Source organism: Corvus kubaryi, unplaced genomic scaffold (assembly GCF_017639235.1).
Source record: "Corvus kubaryi isolate FWS band 111438036 unplaced genomic scaffold, C.kubaryi_AGA036_p1.0 68, whole genome shotgun sequence".
In the NCBI taxonomy this organism is placed as follows: Eukaryota; Metazoa; Chordata; class Aves; order Passeriformes; family Corvidae; genus Corvus; species Corvus kubaryi.
The window spans coordinates 4136901-4150279 of NW_024582056.1; the positions used below are offsets into that span (position 1 = coordinate 4136901).

A 13379-nucleotide genomic window follows, 5' to 3' on the forward strand; every position below is an offset into this window, starting at 1 on the left:
AGATCACTACAAATGTCAAATCTCTAATCAACTACATGATAATACCAATAGTTAAAAAAGAGAAAGCAGGCAATAACAAAGAAATGTTAAAAGTGGCAAGTATTCTTCTGTAAATGCTGGCTTTAAATTCTTCAATTTCATTTTCACTGTAATATCTGTGTTCAATTTTTAAAATTTGATTTAGTATTTTTTTATTATAAGTTGAATGTTAGACATTTCAGTGAAGTCCTTGTGTTTTCTGTCACCCAAATAATCTGAAATTTAACCTATTCATACGAATTATTTGCATGATATCGAAAGTGAATCCACATACACAGTACAAAATCTTAATACTTCTGAAAAGAAAATACCTCTGAAGACTACTGACTCAGGCAAAGGCTGGCCTTCATGATACCAGAAACAGAACTGTTCTTCACACATTTAGAACAGGGCCCACCATGTGCCTTATCCATAACTGAGATGGTAGGTAGGACTTCTGCTATGCTGATAACAAAATACCCACTTTGCCCAAGCTAGAAAGGTTAATGGACACCATATACAATACAGTCAGACAAGGGCTGAAGTGGGATTCTGCTACAGAGAGTTGGTATCACCAGTTACAGCAAATAGATTTCTGCCAATAAGACTCTAATGCTAATGCATTGTGCAATGCCTGCACAATTGAGCTGTCCGAGATTTACACTGATTTTCCTCATTTATGTGGGCCTGGGAGCAACCCTTAACTGATTATATGAATAGATCTGCAAATTTCATAGCAAAATTAGGTGTATTTATAGTTGGGTTGGTCCTCTGTCCATTCAAAATACAGTGTATTCCAGTCACTTTGTAAAGAAGTATTAATCAAATGCTACTTAAGTTGATATAGTGACAGAATTGAGCAAAACTTATAAGACTGCTCCAATACCTTGAAAATTAATTCATTTTTATTAATTTTTGTTTTGTGTATTTGCCTTTTGTGTTTGCTTTCTATGAACACCAAGTGTTTTGCTTGCATAAATGTTCTCAGAAAAAGCATTTTACCCAAATTCTCTGAGTGCACAGCACATATCAAGGCAATCCATCAATAAAATTATGACTAAAATGAAACATTAGTAAGTAATTGAGTTTGAGTCATCCTTGGTTATTCAGCTATATGTTGTTTCTTGCAGAACATTTAAAGTATTTGGAGTATTTTTCAAAACATCCTCCTGCTTGAAGAATGACAAGTAATCAAACTTTCTATTGTAATAGGTCAAATGATGTTTTGTCATGGTAAGTACATTTTTCATTTTTAAGGCTTAGAAGACTAGAATAAACGACACATTTGTTAGTTTATCTGTAATAAGCTGTGAACATTTTTTAAAAATTGATTTCTCAGAAGCATCGTGTATCCTAAGCCTGGTCTGGTGAAAGTAACAGCTCTCTAAATAAACTACTCAACTCCTGAAAGAATGAGAAGCAGCAAACCCAAAACCATGCAAGGATTGGATGCTTATACTCAGAAACAGATCAATATTTAATGCAACTTTCAGAACATTCACAGTATTCTGAAGAAAAAAAAAATTGTTAGACTCAACACACATATTGTGGTTTAGTAGAGAATGTCCTAGACCTGCTATAACTACTGTGTGTTTTAAATTAGATTCTGCCATTGTTCTGTGTAATATCTGCTTGAAAAATAGTCCCATTGTCAGCATGGGTGAAATACTGACTGTCCAATTTAACACATCTCTCTACGAGTCTGAATTAAAAACCTCATTAGAGGGTACTTGGAACACAGGCTTGTGCCTTTGTCACACAGGCTGTGTGCCTAGGGTTAGGCAGCAGTGTGAGTATTTGTAGAGTGCAACTGCAAAGTCTACTGAAATACTGTTAAGGACTCTGATCTGCAAAAATTGGAAACAGGGATTCTGATAGGTTGGAAGAGAATCACTCTAACCAGAGACAGTATTTTTACAGTTGTAATAAAAAATTATGTACCTGGAAAATTTTGATCCAGCCATGGATTAGGACATCAAATACCTCTTAAATCCATTTGTATTTCGATCTTGTAATATTTAACGTGTCTCTTGCTCTTAAAAGTTTCTCTGTAGATGTTTTACATCTTTAAATCTGATACATATTTTCGCTTTCCATTTGCATGATTTTCACTGACAGTTTTTTGCTATTATAATAAAAAATATTATGTTAAATCTTACATTCCACCTTAAGTAAAACATTTAATAGATTCTCAGAAGGAATCTGATCACCTGTGATACCTAAAGGATGTCAACAGACAAGATAGAATGGTAACAGAAGAAGAGTGGAAAGGAACTGATACACAGTGTTGAACACAAATTCTTTGTCTTTTTCTGGTTTGATAGCTGAATTTGACCTTTTCTAAAGAATTTGGCTGGAGATAGGTCAGCACTGGAAAAAAATAAAAAGTAAGATATAACAAAAATCATTTGGGGGCTGAGAGATCATGTGGCTTATAGGTTCAAGGGAGCTGTTTCGTTTGGGAAGTGAGATGTTTGCCAAGGAAGCAAAAACTGAGAAAATAAAAATCTGTTAGAGGCAAACCTCAGTGTTAGTATTTAGAAGTTATTTAGACCCTGAAGAAAAATCAGATTTGCAGTTGATGTAGGAAAAAAAAGGAAAGCAGAAGAGAACTTGTAATACAATAGATAGGGAAGATTTCTTTATTAAGGAAACAAATTATCTGCATACCTAAAATACAATTGCAGTAGCATTTTATCATGGTGTTGGTATTCTTGGCAAGATTGGTGTTGTATTTTTGTTGGTTTGTTTTTGAGTAGAGAGTTTACTTGAAAAAGACTCTTCCAGATTGTTTGGGATTGACTTTATTAGGGCACACGTGCCAGCCTCTACACTGTGTGATGAAGAATGATAGAATGCTTTCAAGTGGAACTGAGTGTATCAGGCTTTGAGACACAGCTTCTACATAAAAGTAAGTTATTTGACTAGAAAGTCACTAAATCAAACCTGAACCCACAGGCCATGGAGACATATGTCTTGAGCTACCTGGTTTCTATAAAATCAGACTCAGACATTTTAAATGGTGTTTCAGTTTAGGAAATAAATCTATTTATGATAACCATTTCCAGATCACTTGCATAGTACTTAATGCTGTATAAATATCACTCTTGAAGATGCACTTGGTAAATGTGAGGAGTTTGTAGATTCCAGAAATTTCTATTTCAGATGATCACAGCTTACACAGATCCATTCAAATAGTCTGCTTAGTCTGACTTTTGGTAAACTTTTTCACTACATGAATTCCAAAACTACTTGTTATTTCTTATTCAAGTGAAGAAAAAAAAAAAAAAAAAAAAGCCTAAAATCCAGCAGATGCATTTTTTCACTTCTAGTGGAATAAAAATATTCCTAGAAGTATTCAGAAAATCTGTATTTTTGTGTAATATTCTTTGTCCTTTCCTCAGAATCCCTATTCTGTCAGTGGTCCAGTTCAGAGAGACTTGTTAGTTGATAGGTTCAATGAATATTATATGAAGAAAAAATATCTTTTAACATGAATGTACCTATATATGTGTCAACATTTATTGTCTTCCATGACTAAGTATTAATCCTAGCTAATCCATCAAAACTGAACACTCAATATTCTTTCCTGATTTACAGCTTTTTCTAGCAATACCAGTAAAGCTTTAATCTTCATACTACAGGACTTTAAAGATAACAGTATAAATCAGAAGATGAATATTTATGGAGTAGGTTCATCATTCCAGGTGATTATCTTAGCCTGTGATGGATGCAAATATATTGATGTTAATAGAATATATCTCTATAAGAATGAAAAAATTACCCCATACAAAGGATGGAAAAAAATCAAATCAGCTTCATTTCTTTTTCTCAAGTGAATATGCAACTCCTCCCATTTACTTTGCAAAAGCAGTTGCCTTGAAACATCAGACTATTTTACTCCATCTTCTGTATTGTTCAGTTTGTTTCAGTCAGACAAATAGAGCATATAGTCAAGACTTAATTTCCTTATTCACTGAACACAATACAGTAGAAGTATGAGTGTAATACTTCTATTGTATAGCTGTATAAGCTAATGTGAAGTGAGAGTAAAACTTTCACTCAGGTGCGCATTAGAATGCGGAGAATTTCTACAGAATGTGGCAAATAACGCTGGTTAAATAAAAAGGGTTGACATATATTACATGATCGGACCATTATTTCACTGCCAATATATGTAACTTTCTCAAAGGATTCAATGTGACAGCCTAATTTGGCTAGAGACAAAACAGGTACATTTGATTAGAGAAAATATTTTGGTGTGTGTCAACTGAACAGTTAATGACTTTTATTTCTTTCAAATGATACATTAATCTGTCACCTACCTCAAAAGACCTTAATTATTACTGGTTCTGACTCTTGATTTTGCTTATTTTTTTCTGAATGTTGTTATATACACTTCATAATCTAAAGTGCTGAAAGAGCAGATAGGAGAAATTATGGCCAGATTCTCAGACTTAGCACTTTATCCAAATTTTTTTTTCATCAGTTTCAATGGAATTACTAATGAAATAAAGCACTAATATAATCTGAGTAAAAATGTGAACCTCCTGTAATAAATCTGATGGTGATTTGACAACAGCAATCTGTCCCACTGTTGTGCCTTACAGAATAACGAAACAAATTACCATCTGTTACTGAAGGAAAGGGGTATATACCATACAAGCCTGCTACCAGAACAGGATACGTCCCTCCTAACCCTGCTTCTTGGTATCAGTAAGCAGTAGTGGGTGGAATGTGCAGAGTAGATAAAATATCAGGTATTTGATGATTATATGAACATATTCAGAAACATGGTAAAATCTGAAAAGCTACCAAACAGAGGCTTGTTGTTCTTAATAACATGACTTGCTCCAAGTGAAATTGCAAGATAATTTCCATACCTTCTGGAAAGCTCATCCTTAAAATGATGAGTCAGTCATGAATTAGCAGATGGACGTAACAGGATCTCCTCTGATCAGGCCCCTGGTACTCTGACTGTGTTTTATCGGAGCCTTTGTGGAATCTCATTCCACAGGCATTCCTTTTCTTCTGCCACTTCTCTAAAGTTCATCCTTGGTAAACCAGATAGGCTTTAACCCATAGGCTTATTGTGGCATTCAAGGTTAGGAAAATAATCATTGTAGTATCAATTAATGAAATAAGAATGAAGCCAGTTCTAATATAGTCAGCTCAGAAAACAAGATATGTTGGTTGAACACAATTACTTAAAGGTGCCTCAGAGAAGAAAATTGCGTCTGTGGCCTTTTTTTTTAATTATGAAATATAAACAAGGCCAGAAAGTTTGTTATTTGTCTTTAAATAAATGATATTTACATTCACACTGAATATAAAAAAAACCCCAAACAAATTAATCTTTCTTGGAACATTTTTCAGATAAACTAATTAATACCTTTGAATAGCAGGCAGCACTTTTTAATGTCAAACATCATGTAAAGAAGAGTAAAAAATGTTCTCATGTCACTGACATGAGTCATGCATAGGCATGAGTATTGGACAGTTATTACCTGATATTTCTGCAGACAAAATCAACTGATCTGTAACTGTTCTACATTGATTGTAGAATATTTTTAAGCAGAACCTTGCAATCATACTTATCATGGCAATGAGATTGACAGTGAATAAGCTTTACAAAAACTATACATAAAGGGTCTGAAGTTCTCCAGAGATTGAAATGACACTTCAAACTCCTTGGTTGGTCATACTGCTGAAGACGTAATTCAGCTAGCAAGGACAAGTTAAAAAACCCAGGGGTATGGGTGGGTTACCTTCTAGTGTTTGCAGCCAGCCTGGAAACTGGTCCATATCTGCTCTAATAATTTACATGCTTGCTTCTCAGCTAACCTGAAAGCATTTCCAATTGATTTTAGTGGGTTGAAATCTGTGTCCTCATTTTTCTCTGTGCTATCAACATCTACAGCACTTCTGAAGAAGGAGCAATAATGGTACCATTGCCATATTTTATGAGGCAATAATAATGACCCTAGTAAAGTTAAAATGAAGAAATGTAATAAAAGGAAGGATATATGCCCAGGAGTGTAATCATGGGCATTTTTTTCCCTATCCTGACTGAAGGATTATCTTTCTGTGAGCAGACAGATTTAGAAACAGTTCCTATGAAAGAGGAAGGTAAAGAAAAGGGCAGTGTGTGATAATAACTACTCTCTAGCTCTAAAGGGAACATTCTCAGCTGGATGGAAAAGGTGAAGATTACCATGTCATAAATTCTTAAAGACTCTCATTTTCTCCAGTGTTGTCACAAAACTCTCTCTGTTTGTTGAATAAGGAAATTACAACTTTAAGTCGCTGGAAGCTGTCACTGCCAGCAAGGATGCCAGTTACATTTTTGGAACACTCTCTTACTACACCATCTGGATGCCTTTAGTACAAAGTCCAAACATGAAATCACATGGGACCACATTTGTAACAGACATACTTATTTGAGAAGAGGAAACATTTTTCCTCCATACAGAAATACTAGACTAAATCCTTAATAATATAAAAATAAACTGGATTTCTCATATTTTTGTTACTCAGTTCTTCATCTGATCTTTCTTAGACATTTTTAATAGTACATGGGATATAGATGACAGAATGTCACGTCATGGTTTTAACATTGTGAGGTGTGCAGAGAACAGCCAGGGATTGCTTCCTTGTTTTTTCCAGTGTGACAGCTGTACTCTGTACACTGCAGTCTTACTTATCATTCATATTTACGTAAATATTAAGTATTTTACTGTCTGATAGTAAATTGTTTTGCTTACATTTTCACAATACACCATTTTCTCCTTCTAGAGGTACATAATGAAAATACATGTTCAAACCAAACATTAATTTAATTTGAAACTTTTTGCTCAAGTCTTAACCAATTCTTTTCAAAGTGTCAACTGTTGCTAAAGAAAAGTAAGAATCTGTGGCTTTGCAGTATTGAAGACTTCTGTCTTCAAAGTAGTTGAATACTTGATGACTGAGCCTTATATCTGTTACAATCACATTACAACAGCAGTTTTTGTAATAGTTTCTACCCTGTGCAACTTCCATTCTCAGCATCTGTTCTGAGGTTAGGCTAAATAGATGTGAATGTTCACCCACTCTGATGGGGTATTACTGATAAATTTTCAGTTATGCAGCAGGATCACAGTTTTTCTCAGTTCTCTTACCTGTAGTCTTTCCATATGCAAAACCAGAAAGAACAAAACATTATAAACTTACTTACACTGTTTATCTTCATTATAAATTCCAAATTGACTCTCACTTAGGTAAATAGAATCTATTATGAAGTGTTGCAGTGGGGAAACAATGAAGGGTTTAGGTCAGCATAAAACTTTGAAAATACTTCAGATTTTTCTGTATGTTTATGTGTCACATAAAATATTGGGTGGTTAATACAAATTGCTGTGGTTAGGCCTGTAAACAGAAATGACTACCTCCTAGATGTTTTCATTGCTGTAACTATAGTCAAAGAATTATTTATGTTTGTGGCTTTTTCTTGGGGAAATGCAATCTTAAAAATATATGAGACTTTTTGGTAAGATATAGTTCACTAATAATGATGCCAATGGTGCCAAAGAACTGATGCCTTAAGGCCTGGAAATAAAATCACATACAGGCTACCTTAAACCAGAAGACATTAGGCTTTCTTGAAGGCATATTAGCTCTGGGTGGTTTTCTGATTATTTCAGTTTTTCTTGTTTCAACTAACCAACAATATGGTGTGTAGTTTTTTGTACAAACTTAAACATTACCCTCAAATATGGTCCAAACCTGTGTATAGCGGGACAGTCTGCTCTTTTGGTAAGTCCTCAGTTCACAAAAGATAATACCACAATCTGTGCATTACCTGAGATGTAGTTCCTTAGAAACCAATGTACTTGTATCCATGTAGACAATGAGACAAAAGGAGAAATTGCATAGCTGCTTGTAATGTGACAGGATGCTTTATGAAGCAATAGGATAAAGCAATATGTTACTCAAATAAAGCTATTTCTGTGGCTAATTCTGACAAAGCCAGAAGAAATGAGATTTGCAGATTTGTGCTTTAACAGCAGTGTAAGTTTATTTTAGAATTGCAACCTTGAACTGCCGGTGCATCTTACTGTGACAGTAGAATTTCAGTTTTACTGAAATTGCACTTTAGGAAAAAAAATACGAGCCTGAAAAATTATCTTTGCATGCAGTCAACATTACTTATCTCTAGAAAAAAAGGATCAGAACATTTTTTGATGCTACATTCATTTGCTACATGAGTATTGAACTTAGAACTGAATGTTTTGTGTAAAGAATGGAAAATAAATTCTTGGCTTTCATGTCTTTAACTCCTCCCTTTGTTTATCTTTTGCACTAGACTGCACTAACATCTCAGTTCATGAGAAAATGTAGAGAAGTGGATCTCTGTCTCATTTATCAACTTTCTTAGGGTGACTGAGCACTAGTGGAGCATCTGTAAGTATCAGTTATATAATAAGATTATGTGATAAAGGTGTTTAAAATAAATGCAATGTATTTTGAGAATGAGGATCATTTCAATGGCATAACATTTCTTCTTGGACAGGAAAGAAAATGTGCGCTTCCAAATTAAAAAAAAAAAAAAAAAGGAAGACGAAGAAGAAAGAAAAAGAAAGGATTAATTATGCTTTTATGTTTTATTCCCTGTTTCTGACTGGTTTAGCAGCTACCAGCTACAAGCTGGACGTCAACAGGTAAGTCCTCTGTTACTCTCAATGCTTTGCAACCTCATATTTTGGCAAAATAAGCTTTAAATGCGTAAGGAAATTTATCTCAAGTCAGGAAGTTTCTTAAAAATGGTATTTTCAAAGTCCTTAAGTTACAGATAAAAAAATAATGACCTATGATTTGCAATGCCAAATAAAATGAATGGGTAGGCCAACCAGATACTAAGCACCTTTGAAAAATCAGTCTATCAATCTCAGTGTCCATTATCTTCCAGAAATGTGAAACAGGAATAACAGAAGCACCCTACAAGTTGGTGGATTTATGTGTAATTCACTGAAATTTCTAAGATGCTCAGATACTGTGGTGATGAATTCTTACAGCTACAATGGCAAATAATAGAAGTAAGCAGAATTAATTATTAATTTATGTGATGTTATTTCTTTTTACACTTACATCTGCTGAAAAGGACTAAAAATAAGATTATTTTGAACTGAAAAATAACTGGTATTTTTCTTCTCGAAAATGCAGGATACGGAATTTAAAAGCTGACTCGAAAGTGTTTGTGACTATGTCAAAACCAAATTCTGTCTTCTTTAAGGTGTAGACAACTTCAGTTAATAGTACTGATAGCTGTGAATTTCAGTTATTAGATATACATTAACAAAATAAATGTACACATCATTAATTTTTAATTTTAGTCTCCAAATTTATGTTGCATGAAAGACATAAGATGAAGAGATTTCCTTCTGTTTTAGTCTCTGCTTAGATGTTATGTGCAGTATCAAATCAAAATCTTTTTGTGTTTTCTTGCCCAGGAGAAATCCATAATGTTATTTGGAATACATTCTCCCAGTGAAATACATTCTCTCAAATATTTTCATATTTGTTTCTTCAGTGAAAATGGCTTTAGAAGAATTGTAGCATGGGAGAGTAGAGTTCTCATCTCCACCAAAAAAAAGGCTTTGAAATACTATGCCCTTGCTGAATAGCACCAGGGTGGACTTGGAAATAAGACATGTGTGTCACATAGAGGGAATACCTAAACAAAACATCCCAGTCCTGGAGTAAACTAGTAGACCACTTGAATGAGAGATGTGCACCAGTTACAGAGGGAAAACTTATGTCCTTCTTCACCTCTTCTACATCAAATGCCACTTTCACATTTTGTGCTAGTCACAAAAACAGGGTCCTCGCTTCCAGCACTTCTCTTTCTTCCTGACTGGAGTGTCCATCATCCTCCCTCTCGATCTCTATGCAGATATTCTGTCTCACAGCCTTGGACAAATTAAGTCATCTTACCTGTAACAACACAGACAATTTGCACTAGTTGAAATGGAATCAATCAGATTGCTAGGGCAGCTCTAGCTGACTTTCACACCATTCAGTTTCTTCTCTCCTCTCATGGTATGACTGGCCATTAATCACCTTTCCTCTGGGCTGATAAGTTGATCTTGAATGAAAAGTGCAGAATTCTCTGGCTGAATAGTCTGGCAACAGCTTCAGTGTTTTAGTGCAAAAGACCAGATACTCTTGACTTTGGAGTGTGGTGTACTTCTGTTTGTCTTTGGCTTCAGCTATAGCTGGCTTCCTTCTTTAGTTGTGGCAGATTATATCAAATTTGTAGCACTTTAATTTTCTGTAACTATATTATCACTGATTATGTAAATTATGTGAAAATATTCTGTTTATTGACAATGAAGGAAGAAAGATCTCGGCAAATATGCTCTTCAGAATAGTAGCCATCACTCTGTAAGGGTTGTTTGCAAGCCTACAATGTTTTAGAGAAACTATCATATGTTAAAGACATTAGATTTTACATGTAGGTAAGACATGCAAATGTCTCTACTCACTCTAAACCTCTAGTCTTCAGTTTTAGTTATTTCTATGTGAATGACATTTCCCTTGTGAGTCTGCTTCTATCCATATTTCAGTAACAGAGATGGGCCACTCAGTATTTGGTTTGGTGGGTTGACCTCATCTAATGGAACTGACTCCTTTCTGCTGTGTGTCAGGGAGAAAAAATAAGGCAGGTGATAAGATTCATGGATTGAGAAAAAAAAAAAAAGGTCTAATATGTGGAGCAAAAGGTACATGTGCAAGGAGAGAAAAAAAGGAATTATTTCTTTCTTCCTGTCAGCAGACAGAGGTCTAGCCACTTCCTGGGAAGCAGAGCTTCAGAATGCATAACAGTTACTTGGAAAGAAAATGCTTTAACCATCAACATACCTGCTTTTTTTTTTGGTTTCTTTGAGCTTTTTGAAGACAAAATCATATGGTACAGAATATTGCTTGGTCACTTGTTGCAGTTGTATCCTCCCAGCCTCTTGCTCACCTCCAGCAAACTCACTGGGGGAGCAGAGTGGGAGAAAAAAGAAGCCTTGACTGTGCAAGTACTGTTCAACAATAGCCAAAACACTGCTGTGTTATCAACACTGTTTAGTCACAAAGTCAAAGCACAGCACCACACTGGCTCCTGAGAAGAAAGTTACTTCTATCCCAGCCAGGCCTGGAACAGGTGGGGACCAGCAGAAGACTAGAAGGCTCACTGGTTCTTTCTTTTCCATATGACAGTTCTAGGTTGATGCTTGTTGCATTAAAAGGCAGATAGGACATGAATTTTCAGAACAATTTTCTTTTTCAGTGCCTGCTGTTAAAGTAATTTTATTTCACCTTGGAGACTGCAGTATTGTGAATGGCAGGGGAGATGTTTCTTCAGTATCTTCAGTAAGTACTCTGCTCTCTGGAATAGTTTTCAAGGACTGTTGCTCCAGCATAATGCCACACAATGTAAGCAACTTCTATATCTGTAGCATTTCATTTGACATTTTCAGTTCTCTGTGTGTCATTAAATGTACGTACAAACTAACATTCATTAAAGAACAGTGGCATTTTCCCCTCTTCCCAGCACAGAGTCAGGGCTACATTTCAGAATCACGTCAATGGTGGGTGAGGGAGATTGGTGGGCTGGGCTGGAGACTCTCAAACCCCAGAGGAGCCAGATGGGATATTTTATCACAGTGAGGTGTGTTCCACTCGCCCATTATTTAGAGAGTTTGTTTGACTACAGCATGAGATAAAATATCACACATTTTAAATGCACAATGGCTGCTGCAAATTTAAATTATGTTAAAAACCAAAAAATGAAAGACCAAATACCTAGGTGAAAACTAAAACTGTAATTGTTGTAAACCTTTTTGATGGATTTTCATTGGGTACTGTACTGTGTTTGTGTGATGGGGTTTGGGGGAGGTGGGGAGGTGGTGCTACAGGGATATCATCAGTGAGATGCAGCCAGAAGTTTCTGCTGTGTCTGACAGACCCAGTTCCCAGCTCCAGGACAGACCCGCTTTTGGCCATGGCCAAGCCAATCAGAGGTGGTGATAGCACTTTTGGGGTTGCATATCTAAGAATTAAAATGCTACAATAAGAAGCAAAGCAGAATCCTCAGACAGGTGCAAAAAGGGAGCTCGCTTATTGCCAAAACCAGGACTTTTTAAGTAATTAGGCCTTTATCAGTAACATTCCATTAAAGCCAAACAAGTATAATTCAACCAACCATCATAAACCACGATGTGAACACGTGGTGGTTATATAACTTGTTTTCTACGGTTAGATAACTTGTTTTCCACCTCTATTCTAGCTGAGTCATTATCTGGAATCCTTCTCTACTTAGCTGAAGTACAAGGAGTTAGCCATGATTTTACAAAGGCAACCAGGCCCTTATTCTGTAAGGCTTCGCTTATCTGTAACATTAAAAACAGAAAAGTTTTTGAGCAGTGGGGTGAGAACATGTGAGAGGAACAACTCTGCAGGCACCAAGGTCAGTGCAGAAGGAGAGGCAGAAGGTGCTCCAGGCACCAGAGCTGATTCCCCTGCAGCCTGTGGTGCAGACCATGGTGAGGCAGCTGTGCCCCTGCAGCCCATGGAGATCCCTGGGAGTGCAGAAATCCACTTGCAGCCCCTGGAGGAGACCCACACTGGAGCAGGTGGATGCCTGAGAGGAGGCTGAGAACCCGTGGGAAACACATGCTGGAACAGGCTCCTGGCAGGGACCTGCAGACCCATGGAGAGAGGAGCCTACACTGGAGACATTTTCCTGTTTTGTGACCCCATGGGGGACCCACGCTGGAGCAGGCTGTCCTTGAAGGGCTGCACCCTGTGGAAGAGTGACCCACATTGGAGCAGTCTGTGAAGAACTGTTGCTTGTGGGATGGACTCATGTTGGAGAAGTTCATGGAGAACTGTCTCCTGTAGGAGGGACTCCACACTGGAGCCAGGGAAGGACTCCTCTCCATGAGCAGTAGCAGAAACAATGTGTGATGAACTGACCATAACTTCCATTCCGTGTCTCTCTGCACTGCTTGTGGGGAGGAGGTAGATCTGGGAACGAGGGAGGAGTGGGGGGAAGATTTTTAAGATCTATTTTCTTCTCATTATTCTGCTCTGATTTTGTTGGTAATAAATTCAAGTAATATCCCCAAGTTCAGCCTGTTCTGTGACTGTACTCGATGAGTGATCTCTCGCTGTCCTTACTTCCAGTCATGAACCTTTAACTGTATTTTCTGTTCCTGTCCACTTGCAGAGGGAGGTGATAGAGCAGCTTTCATGGGTACCTGGCATACATCCAGGGTCAACAGGCCACAATGTTTTTGGTGCTGAAAACGGGGAATGAGCCAGGGACCTTTAGG

The 13379-nt window shown here is 36.6% G+C and overlaps 1 long non-coding RNA gene across 2 annotated transcripts in view; it reads left to right on the plus strand.

The window, feature by feature from the left end:
- LOC121674495 overlaps positions 1-12510 on the plus strand; it is a 50307-nt gene extending 37797 nt beyond the window's left edge. The window contains exons 2-7 of one of the 2 annotated variants that reach the window (XR_006019643.1): positions 1149-1251; positions 2778-2929; positions 8363-8460; positions 8570-8717; positions 11333-11415; positions 12332-12510. This is a non-coding gene — a long non-coding RNA (uncharacterized LOC121674495). The remainder of the gene's footprint in view (positions 1-1148; positions 1252-2777; positions 2930-8362; positions 8461-8569; positions 8718-11332; positions 11416-12331) is intronic. The other variant, XR_006019644.1, reaches the window with a different exon arrangement.
- Positions 12511-13379: the final 869 nt, after the last annotated feature.